The 11,214-nt window shown below is 36.0% G+C and overlaps 1 protein-coding gene across 1 annotated transcript in view; it reads right to left on the bottom strand.

Moving 5' to 3' along the window:
• LOC141461079 (cholecystokinin receptor type A-like) overlaps window positions 1-11,214 on the bottom strand; it is a 428,938-nt gene that overhangs the window by 347,696 nt on the left and 70,028 nt on the right. The window lies entirely within an intron of this gene.

Below are 11,214 nucleotides of genomic sequence, written 5' to 3'. Positions count from 1 at the left end.
TAGGATAGGTCCTAAGATGCTTCCTTGAGGAACACCCGCTTCAATACGATGTTTAGCTGAAAACGATGTCCCGATTTGAATTTGAAAATGACGATCAGACAAATAGGACTTCAAGATGAGGAAGTGAGTGAACGGAAGAATGCCCTTGAGTTTCCAGAGCAAGCCCGGGTGCCACACTCGATCGAAGGCTTGCTTCACATCGAGAAAGACACCCGAGCACACTCTTTCTTCTCAAGGGAGGATGAAATCGTGTCTACCACTCGATGGCACTGTTGTACAGTAGAGTGTTGTCGTCTAAATCCAAACTGATGGTCTGGAATTATATTAGAGGATTCGAGTATGGGAAGAATTTGTTTTAAAAGAAGTTTCTCAAGAATTTTGCCAAGAATTGGCAGTAGACTAATTGGTCGGTAAGAAGAAGTTAGGTTTAGGAATAGGGTAAATTAAGGAGGATTTCCATAGAATCGGGAAGTAAGTTGTTCTTAGTACTGAATTGTAGATAGTAGTTAAGAGGAGTGTTGCATTGTACCAAATAAAATAAATACTTAATAAATAAACGAATAAAGTGCAAAAAAGAACGACACCGAAGTTGTTCCAAAACGTAAAACATTAAAGCATTTTTTTATCCTTTTATTATATTTATTTTCTTATTTACTTATGAATACTTACCCTTATGATGGAAGAATATCAAAACAATAAAAAAGGTTATTTTGTGGTTAGAATTCACGCTTCCATTAGCATGGACCTAAACAGTAAAGGTAATCGTTTGGATAGAACGATGAATAATTGCTTTTTTTTAAATGCCTTTCCATGGCTCCCTTGAAAACTTTAATGGCTTTCCCGGTTTGATTTTCTGTTTCACTAAAAAGTTGTCGGCCCCTAGAGGTTCGAAGGCTTTCAAGTCTCAGCAGCACCAGAGTAATGTAAATAAGAACTAAATACTTTTGAAGAAATTCAAACTTGACTAGAAGTGGTTTTTGCATTTTCGTATAACTTCTATGCACAGTTAATTACATCGCGGAATCAATGAATGGGTAGACTAATTCCAAAAGTTACTAAATCAGGATCCAGTGGAATTTCAGGAAGAAGAACCTGTGCACTTATTATTCTGAGGTGTAGGGATGGTTGCTAACAACGGAGGAAGTGGTTAAGCCACTCAAACATCAAGCAAAGCTGGCGGTGAAGGAGTCTTGTGAAGTAAATTATTTAATTAGTGAAATGAGGAAGTGTTGGAATTACTTATTCCAATGCACAAATAAAGTGCATTATTAGACCCGACAATACCATTTACGTTCTAACTTTTTATTTTTATTTTTACGTTTTGGAGTTTGTTTTCTGTTCTATTTTTTTTATATTATTCTAAAATATTAAATATTATATAGTAAACATTACATAATATTTAATATTATTGCTGATAACTGGTTGTGTTCAGTTAAGCTGGTCCATGAACTAGGCAAGCTAAATTTGTCTTACTCGGGGACATTACGAAAAAAATAAAAAAGAAAACCCCTCTTATATAATTCCAAATAAAGAAAACTACCGTCGGAGCTTCATTGTTTGTTTTTACTGGCAACAAAACGGTGGTGTTTTGTACCAAAACAACACAAGTACGTTATACTCGCATCATGGCAATTCAGCACTTGCAGAATTATGGAAAAACAAAACTTTTTTGGTTTTTCTTAATCTTATGAAACAAATTTAACAAAATATTCACCATTTTCGTTTGCTAAATAAATTTTCTAAGAAAAACTAAATCGACTTTAATTATATGTATGACCTTTTAAAAGTAATGTGCATTTAAAGTTTCGGGTCAAAGCTGACCCGACGATACCAGTTGAAGTTGAGATTTTGAGGATACCAAGTTAAGGGTTAAAACATTTTAAATGCTTACTATTCAGCAAAGAGGCTTCTTACGAGGGTCGTTTGAAAAGTCCGTGCAAAAATAAAAACTACTTAATTTTTTGGGGTAAACCTTTTTTATTTTTCAACATAGTCTCCTTTTAGGCTTATACACTTCGTCCAACGCTGCTCTAGTTTGTTGATCCCTTCCGAATAATAGGATTTGTCCAAGTCTGAAAAATAGCCATTCGTTTCTGCAATCACCTCCTCGTTTGAATAAAATCTTTTTCCTGCCAGCCATTTCTTCATATTGGGGAGCAAATAGTAGTCCGAGGGAGCCAAGTCTGGAGAATAGGGGGGATGTGAAACGAGTTGGAACCCTATTTCCATTAATTTTACGACCACAACTGCTGAGGTGTGAGCTGGTGCGTTGTCGTGATGGAAAAGGACTTTTTTGTGGGCCAATCGTGGGCGTTTTTCTTGCAGCTCGGTTTTCAAACGGTCCAATAACGATGAATAATATGCACCTGTAATAGTTTTACCCTTTTCCAGATAGTCGATGAGGATTATTCCTTGCGAATCCCAAAAGACAGTCGCCATAATCTTTCCGGCCGAAGGAACGGTCTTCGCCTTTTTTTGGCGCAGATTTCCCCTTGGTAACCCATTGTTTAGATTGTTCTTTGGTCTCAGAGTGTAGTGATGTATCCATGTTTCATCCACAGTGACGAAACGACGCTTAAAGTCCTGCGGATTCTTTTGGAACAGCTTCTGGAACTCGTACAATAAGCTCATTCTCCAAAAAATGATCCACTTTACTTAAAGTACATTTATCTCGAACTCAAGAGCAATTTTTCAAAATTAGTGGCATCATCGGACTCTATTTCTATGCCTGGATTAGATCATACTCATTAGGTCGTCTAATTTTGGAAGTAAAAGTGCAGAAGAAACTGTAAAATGAAAATCTTTGCTAGTTTTACTAGATATTCCTTATTCTTTTCTTTATACATCCGATAATGTTGCCTGCAAATAATCCGCACGATAGATACGTTTGGTTGTCATGAAAGCTATACTTTTTCTGTTGAACAAAACGATTTAAGATGGCCTTATAAACTAAGCCTAATCTGGGCATTCAGCCTCATATGATTGATGATACCGTTGGATTAGCGATAAGCTGGACATGTTCCCATGATGCTCAACATCTCTATAGAATCTGTTATATGACATAAGTTATGGTTTTGTTTTATAACAGCAGATAGTAAGTGATTATTAAGAAGAATACTTGTGTTTTTAAAGCTTCAATAATAATAAATAATTATACTGCCTTCTTTATTTCTTCATTGAGAGTTGACACAATAGCCAAACATTTATCGATAGCCTTTGACAAAAGTTTCAAATATTTCACAAAATGGAAAATAAGGCCAAACCATGCACAAAACACAAGTTAAATTGTTTACACGTAGACCGGTAGTGAATAGTTTAGTTCAAATTAACGGTAACTCCCTTCCGTAGAGTAAGGAAGTTAAATACCTCGGGTTGGTGTTAGACTCCAAATTAACTTTCACCAAACACAGATACAAGTTTGCGACAAAGCAATAGGTATTATGTACAATCTATTTCCTCACTTAAACCGCAGCTCTAACATGGATTTTTTTTAAATCAAAAATGTAATTTATTATCTCCAATACCTGTCTTACCAACTATGGGAAGTTACAAAGAGTCCAAAATAAATGCTGAATGCTAGTTGGGTCATATCCCCGATGGACACCCATAGACTAGATGCATGTAGCACTTGAAGTTGCCAGCGGTCCACATTTATCTACAATGCTACGGAAAAATTTGTATCTTCCTGTACACATAGTCCCTACCCTTAAGAAGTATTGTAGACTACAACTTAAGTTCTCTTCGTTATAAAAAATACAAGCACAAAAGGCTATAGCATATCTTGCTTTCATTAACTGTATATAGTAAGGTATTTTTTATGTTTTTTTGCCTTAGTATGTAAGTTTGGACGGATTTACCGATGTAAATATTAAGGTTATGGAGTGTATACAGGGTGAACCAGTAAGTATTGTCCATAGGCCTACTGTTCTGGTGTTATAGCTATCTTAGTTTGCGAGAAAAAGTCGTTATCCATATACGAGTAGCTTGGGACACCCTGTATATAGGTGTAGATAAAGTAGATAAAATCTATTCTAAGGGAAATCCAGGTGTTATGAGATCGTAGGGGATTTTTCTAGAAGGAAGGAACTGGATGATACATTTTTATGTTCAGGTGGGCTAAATGGTTTTGGGATAAGAAAAGGAACGTTTTCCAAATCAGTTTCTATTTCCGTCTGCTGTAAGTCGTCTTATATGCCATAAAGGAGTGTGAAAACGTTGGTCTAGTGTATAAGAATGGGAAGCTTCTCTGATTTCGCCCAAAATCCTGTGTTTATTGTCATCATTGCATTGAGAGTATCTAATAAGCTGTATTTTGCAAGCCGAGAAGCATTACGCTTAGTTGTCACGTTTCGTAGTTATATAATTTTTTTGCTTTCTCAATGTTTGTGAGTTCAGTTTTATTTATATTACCACTCCATTGTACGTCCATTTGCCAGTAAGTAAATTGATTGTACAATATACAGGGTGAACCAGTAAGTAATGTCCATAGGCCTACTGTGTGTACTACATCTAAAGTGGAGTTCAATGACGTATTGGCCAACTTCATCTTTTCCTCTTTTCTTGAGTGACGTCACTTTAAAGTTTTTTTCTAAAATCATTACTTTTTTGCAATAAAAAAATGTTATTGCTCAGAAAGTTTTAGTCCGAATTCGATTCTGATGACACGGTTAGAAAGACAGATAAATTTTCTAAAAATTGACACCATTTTGAAGCAAAAATTATTCTCCAAACTGCCTCCAGGATGCTGGAAAAATAAAAGTAATCGAAATTTTTAAGAAAAACTCATTAGGCCCTTACGTGATCATTATCAGACCTACTTCTGATCTCACTGAAATATTTGAGTAAATGTAAAATGTTTAAAGTGCAATTTGTAACCTTTGGCTTCCTTATTTTAAGACAAGCGACTTTAAAAATTGACTACTGGTCCATCTAAAAGAGTTTTTAATGAATTAAACAACTTGATAAAATAACACTGTTGGCGTGCTCATGAACACGTTTTCTTGCCAAACAAACGTAATTTCTCGCTCGAAGATAAAAGGAATCCTGGAAAATGATATACCGTTTGAAAGCCCATTAAACAAGGAAACTTTTACTAAAAAATGGCCAGCACCTAGGTCTGATAATGATCACGTAAAGGGCCTAATGTGTTTTCTTCAAAAATTTTCGATTACCTTTATTTTTCCAGTATTCAGGAGGAAGATTGAGGCTGTTTGGAGAATAACTTATGCTTCGAAATGGTGTCAGTTTTTTAGAAAATTTATCTGTCTTTCTAACCGTGTCATCAGAATCGAATTCGGGACTAAAACTTTCTGAGTAATAACATTTTTATTGGAAAAAAGTAATGATTTTAGAAAAAAAAAAGTAAAGTAACGACACTCAAGTGCAGTGGAAAATATGAAGTTGGCCAATACGTCTTTGAAGTCCACTTCAGATGTAGTATACACAGTAGGACATTACTATGGACATTACTTACTGGTTCACCCTGGCACTGCAGCCAGATACCTCCTTTTGTAAATCTATTTTAAATTGTAAATAAACTTCTAATTTCCTTAGTGTAAATAAGAGTAGAAAACTGAAAAAAAAACAAACGTAGATATGATATTCATTGACTTGGACAAGGGTTTAAACCCAGCAAGCTTTAGCGGAAATAGGGTTCATTCATCAAGAGGTCCTATGCCTGGTGCTTTTCAATCCTCTTCAATTCATTAATACTCCAAATCCATTCTTCACTGGTGAATTCAGAGTAATGAATGGCATCTATATATATAACTAGTCTCTTTTACTTGAGCCAATAGGCAGTTTGTAAATGAAACACAGGAAAACATAAAGCGAGACAGAGAGAAAAAAAGTTCCTAACTAACTTCCTGATAGGCACAGTCTTCATTCATTCTATTGGTGTCGAAATGTACTATTTCCCAGTAACCAACCAATCATACTTCCTCATACATATTTTTTTTTTACTGAAACAACTTTCCCGTCAAGTTTCTGCACTGAAATGGAACTCGATTTGCACAAACAACTTCTATTCCCCAGTGGTTTTTCAAATCTCTTCTCCAATGGTGGTAATCTTTTCACCTTAGTCGATGCCACTCCTCAGCATCTTGTCACAAAATCAATACTCTTTCTCGTGTTTAAATATCTCATTTCATTTTCATCTTCCTTTGCTTTTTTTTTTCATTTTAATTTTTTATTTTCTTTCTCACAGCTTCTTTCTATTTAAATAATACTTCTCTCTTTTAACATCTATTTCACAACTTTTTCTTTTAAAACCTTAGCGCAATCTACAGTATTTTTTTTATTAGCTGTCATCGCCTCAAATCTCTTTCAAAGGAATCAAATATTAAAAGCCACTTTATAAAGGCGCTATTCCAATAAATCTGAGAAATGAATTCCCCAAAAAGTCGACGAATTTTAAATTATTATTGCGTCCGCTCGAGTTCTATTTCTCTGATTTTTTTTTTTTTTCTTTTTCACTCGACTGCGCCGTAAAACATTCTTTTCACCTGAACTCGACAATGAAAATTCTTTCTAAAAGCAAGTTCATCCTTTTGCTTTCAATTTTTCAAATAACTTAAGCACTCGTACGTTTCTCGGCTCTTTGGGTACCGCTGAATATTAACCGAGGCCAACTTAGCCACTCGCATATCCATTTGCAATTCGTTGCGGAAACGTCAAGAAAACGACCCATTTTTAAAGCGGATGGTAACGAGAGATGAATAATGGATCGTCTACGATAATGTAGTGCGCAAAAGATCATGGAAGCACTGCAGTGAGCCGCCGCAAACAAGCTCGAAGGCGAAATTGCATCCGAAGAAGATTATGCTCTCCGTATGGTGGGATTATAAAGGTATCATCTATTACGTGCTGTTACCGTCAGGCAAAACAATTGATTCAACCGCATACTGCTTGCAGTTAACCAAATTGGACCAAGCTATCCACACAAAACGTCCAGAATTGGCAAATCGCAAAGGTGTCGTCTCCCACCATGACAATGCCAGACCGCATACATCATTGACCACTCGGAATAAATTGCTAGAGTGTTTTGCCTCATCCTCCGTATTCACCGGACCTGGCACCTTCTGATTATCATTTATTCTGATAGTTGCAGAACTCCATGAACGTAAAAACTTTCGATAATGAGAAGACTGTCAAAAAACATTTTGATTGGTTTTTCGACGATAAGCCACAGACGTTCTACTAACGTGGTATAATGAAGTTGGTGGAAAGATGGCAAGAAGTCATCAATAACAATGGTCAATATATAATTGATTAAAATTTATTCTGTGTATCAAAAAAATTGTTATTTATTCCACCATCAAAAACCGAACGAACTTATTTGCCAACCCTATACATTGCAGGTAGAAATTATATACATATCTAAGACAGAAAACAGTCTAAATTTCAAAACTGACACCAGCAATTTAAACAACATACGAGGGTCGTTTGAAAAGTCCGTGCAAAAATAAAAACTACTTAATTTTTTGGGGTAAACCTTTTTTATTTTTCAACATAGTCTCCTTTTAGGCTTATACACTTCGTCCAACGCTGCTCTAGTTTGTTGATCCCTTCCGAATAATAGGATTTGTCCAAGTCTGAAAAATAGCCATTCGTTTCTGCACTCACCTCCTCGTTTGAATAAAATCTTTTTCCCGCCAGCCATTTCTTCATATTGGGGAGCAAATAGTAGTCCGAGGGAGCCAAGTCTGGAGAATAGGGGGGATGTGAAACGAGTTGGAACCCTATTTCCATTAATTTTGCGACCACAACTCTGAGGTGTGAGCTGGTGCGTTGTCGTGATGGAAAAGGACTTTTTTGTGGGCCAATCGTGGGCGTTTTTCTTGCAGCTCGGTTTTCAAACGGTCCAATAACGATGAATAATATGCACCTGTAATAGTTTTACCCTTTACCAGATAGTCGATGAGGATTATTCCTTGTGAATCCCAAAAGACAGTCGCCATAATCTTTCCGGCCGAAGGAACGGTCTTCGCCTTTTTTGGCGCAGATTCTCCCTTGGTAACCCATTGTTTAGATTGTTCTTTTGTCTCAGGAGGGTAGTGATGTATCCATGTTTCATCCACAGTGACGAAACGACGCTTTAAGTCCTGCGGATTCTTCTGGAACAGCTGCAAACCGTCCTTGCAACACTTCACACGATTTCGTTTTTGGTCAAGCGTGAGCAATCGCGGCACCCATCTTGCGGATAGCTTTGTCATGTCCAAATGTTGATGCAAAATATTATGTACCCGTTCATTCGAGATGCCAACAGCACTAGTAATCTCACGCACCTTCACTCTTCTGTCATCCATCACCATATCATGGATTTTATCAATGATTTCTGGAGTAGTAACCTCAACAGGGCGTCCAGAACGTTCAGCGTCACTTGTGCCCATATGGCCACTCAATTTTGAAACCACTTATAAACTGTTCTAATCGAAGGTGCAGAGTCACCATAATGTTTATCAAGCTTCTCTTTGGTCTCCTGAGGCGTTTTGCCTTTCATAAAGAAGTGTTTAATCAACACACGAAATTCTTTTTCGTCCATTTTTTGAAAATCACTCGACTTCCTCGATTCAAACGAATGCCAAACACAAAGAAATAGACCGATCTGGCTGAAACTTGGTGTGTGTTCTTCCAAGAGATGCTACTAACTAAACATAACCTCGATACGCGCCAGTGGTCCTATCTCTCTGACTTTGCACGGACTTTTCAAACGACCCTCGTATACGCCAACTTAGTACAAAGTACTTGACAATTGGCAACACTGACTTCTTTTACAACCTAACACATATCACACACAGACCGATCACATTCAGTCCATGAACAGACAAGGCAGAAGATACACCAACTCTTAAATGATGTAAAAAACAGTATATTGTAAATTAGGTAAATAATTTTTGTAAATTTCGTTTTATTATACATATTCATTTTAATAGAATCATTGTTAACAATCTGTTAACATGTTCCACAGCCTAGTCCCTTAGTCGAAAGCTCGGCATAATAAGGTTTATCATGACTGAAACTGGCATTAATTTTTCATCCTATTGAAACTATGATTCAGTCACCAAAAATAATGAACATTAATTACAGGTAAGTTTTTATTAACATTTAATTGAAAATGAAGAATATAATTAAATTTAGAATGTTTCTTTTGTACATAATTTTAAACTGAATATTTCTCATAAAGAGGTACCCATAGCTAGTTGTAATCAGCCTAATGGAAAGTGGAATGAGAGGCTTTTCACTCTGTATAATTGGGCTGACATATCCCTTGATAAAAATGGTTAGCCTAAAGTTAACTTTAATGAGATGATCATTGAACCCTTTCAAGGGCTTTCATTAAAAAAAGTGTCTTTAATATTAGTAAAATTCAGAAATATGTAAATGTACCTTAGTTTTAAAAAGCAACGGCAAAATCGGGACCAACTTTTTCCCTGATATCAACATATTATTTTCCTATTTTTAGCACAATAGCTACCATTCATTTTATTCTCTGATGCTGAATTTCCAATCACTTTTTAATTAAAATCATGATTCATTTGATGAGATCTCATTAAACAAAATTTATTACCAACGCCGATAGCTTTACAAGAATGTATTTCTTTCTTTTTTTTTTATTCAATTCATTTACAAACCTAAAATTAATATATTTTTTTACATTTTGGCCGCAATTCGCAGTCACGTTTAGATTATTCCACATTGCTTTAGGTTATATGCTCTTTTATTGGTATTGCGTTAACCTAGAGCCAACCCCAACCTTTTAGAGTACATCATGCTAAATTGTACCACTTCGTTAATGATTGTACGTATTTCGTGCATATTTGTATTCCGAGTGTGTTATTTTATTATTATTATTACCTTTATTTGTATAGAGATACAATGTATCTCTATACAAAGGAGTTCAAGTTCATGTTCACTTTATCAACTTTGTAAAGTGTAAGATCTTAGTTTTAACACTTTTTTGAAATAATTAAAAATTGCGCACATATTTTTCTCTTCAAAATTATTAATTAATTTACAAAGATCTTCTTTAGGATTATTATATTTGTGCCCAAATCTTCTAAATTAATTTCTTTTAAGCATTCAACTACCTGTAAGTACCAATTAAATTTAATGTTACTTGGATAGAGCTTACTCATTACAATCCAGCCTCTTTAAGCAGATATTTACAAGGTTATCATTTAAGTTCTGTCTCATGATAATTCTATAAAATTTTCTTTATCTTTTATTGATAATGATGTGGCTTTTCTTAAAATTTCTTTACAGAAGGGGTTTGAAATCTAATTATCATTTGTGTTTTCCGGTTTTGGGAAAATACTCCATGAAAGACAATTTTAATCCTGTTAAATGTGCTATTATATTTTCTCGTATATCTTGAGACAGATTAACCTTATTACTTTATATATATTATCAATTTTACTGCATAATATTATTATTAATTAAAATAATGTATTATCGGAAAAAAAAATTTCTCTGGTAGTTTTATGATTCAATTTTTAATGTCCGCCATTATAGATTATTCCGACTCAATTCCGGTCATAGACATGGTTGGGGACAGTGTCTGTCCTAAATACAGACTCCATTTCAGGTGATCCTTAGATCGAGGACTGAATGGAGGGTAAACTGGATAGAACAGTGCCAGAAGGGAGCCATGTGGTCTACGGATGGCTCCAAGATGGCCTGCGGGACCGGAGCTGGAGTGTATGGGGCTAAACCTAAGGTACTCATTGAGAGTGCTCTTGGGAGATATGCCACCGTCTTTCAGGCCGAGGTCATTGCCATTAAAACTTACGCTGAGGAAAATCTGCGAATGAATCTTAGAAATAGGGAGATTTGCATTTTTTCAGACAATTAAGGGGATTGAGACAGCTGATCTACTGGCCAGGAATGGAGCCAACACTCCATTCATTGGCCCGGAACCTGTCCTGGGGATCACCAAGGGTGCAGTTCGTGAGGCTCTCAGAGATTGGATCTGGAGAGAACACGAAAAGAACTGGGTGATGCTTCCTGGTGTCAAACACAGCAAGAGTGTTATGCCCCTGCTGTGTAAACAAAGAGCCGAAGAGACCCTGTGCTTGGGCAGAAAACCTATTCACAGGGCATGGCAGGTTCAGAAAGCACCTGCACAAGATAGGGCTTATCAGCTCGGAACCGTTGTGCAGATTGTGTCAGGAAGAGGAGGAAACAGCCTCTCACCTGTTATTCGATTGCATTGCA

The sequence above is a fragment of the Rhodnius prolixus genome, unplaced genomic scaffold, assembly GCF_049639745.1.
Source record: "Rhodnius prolixus isolate KJV_2025 unplaced genomic scaffold, Rpr scaffold_6, whole genome shotgun sequence".
NCBI classification, from domain to species: domain Eukaryota; kingdom Metazoa; phylum Arthropoda; class Insecta; order Hemiptera; family Reduviidae; genus Rhodnius; species Rhodnius prolixus.
This window is presented reverse-complemented; position numbering and strand designations above follow the sequence as displayed.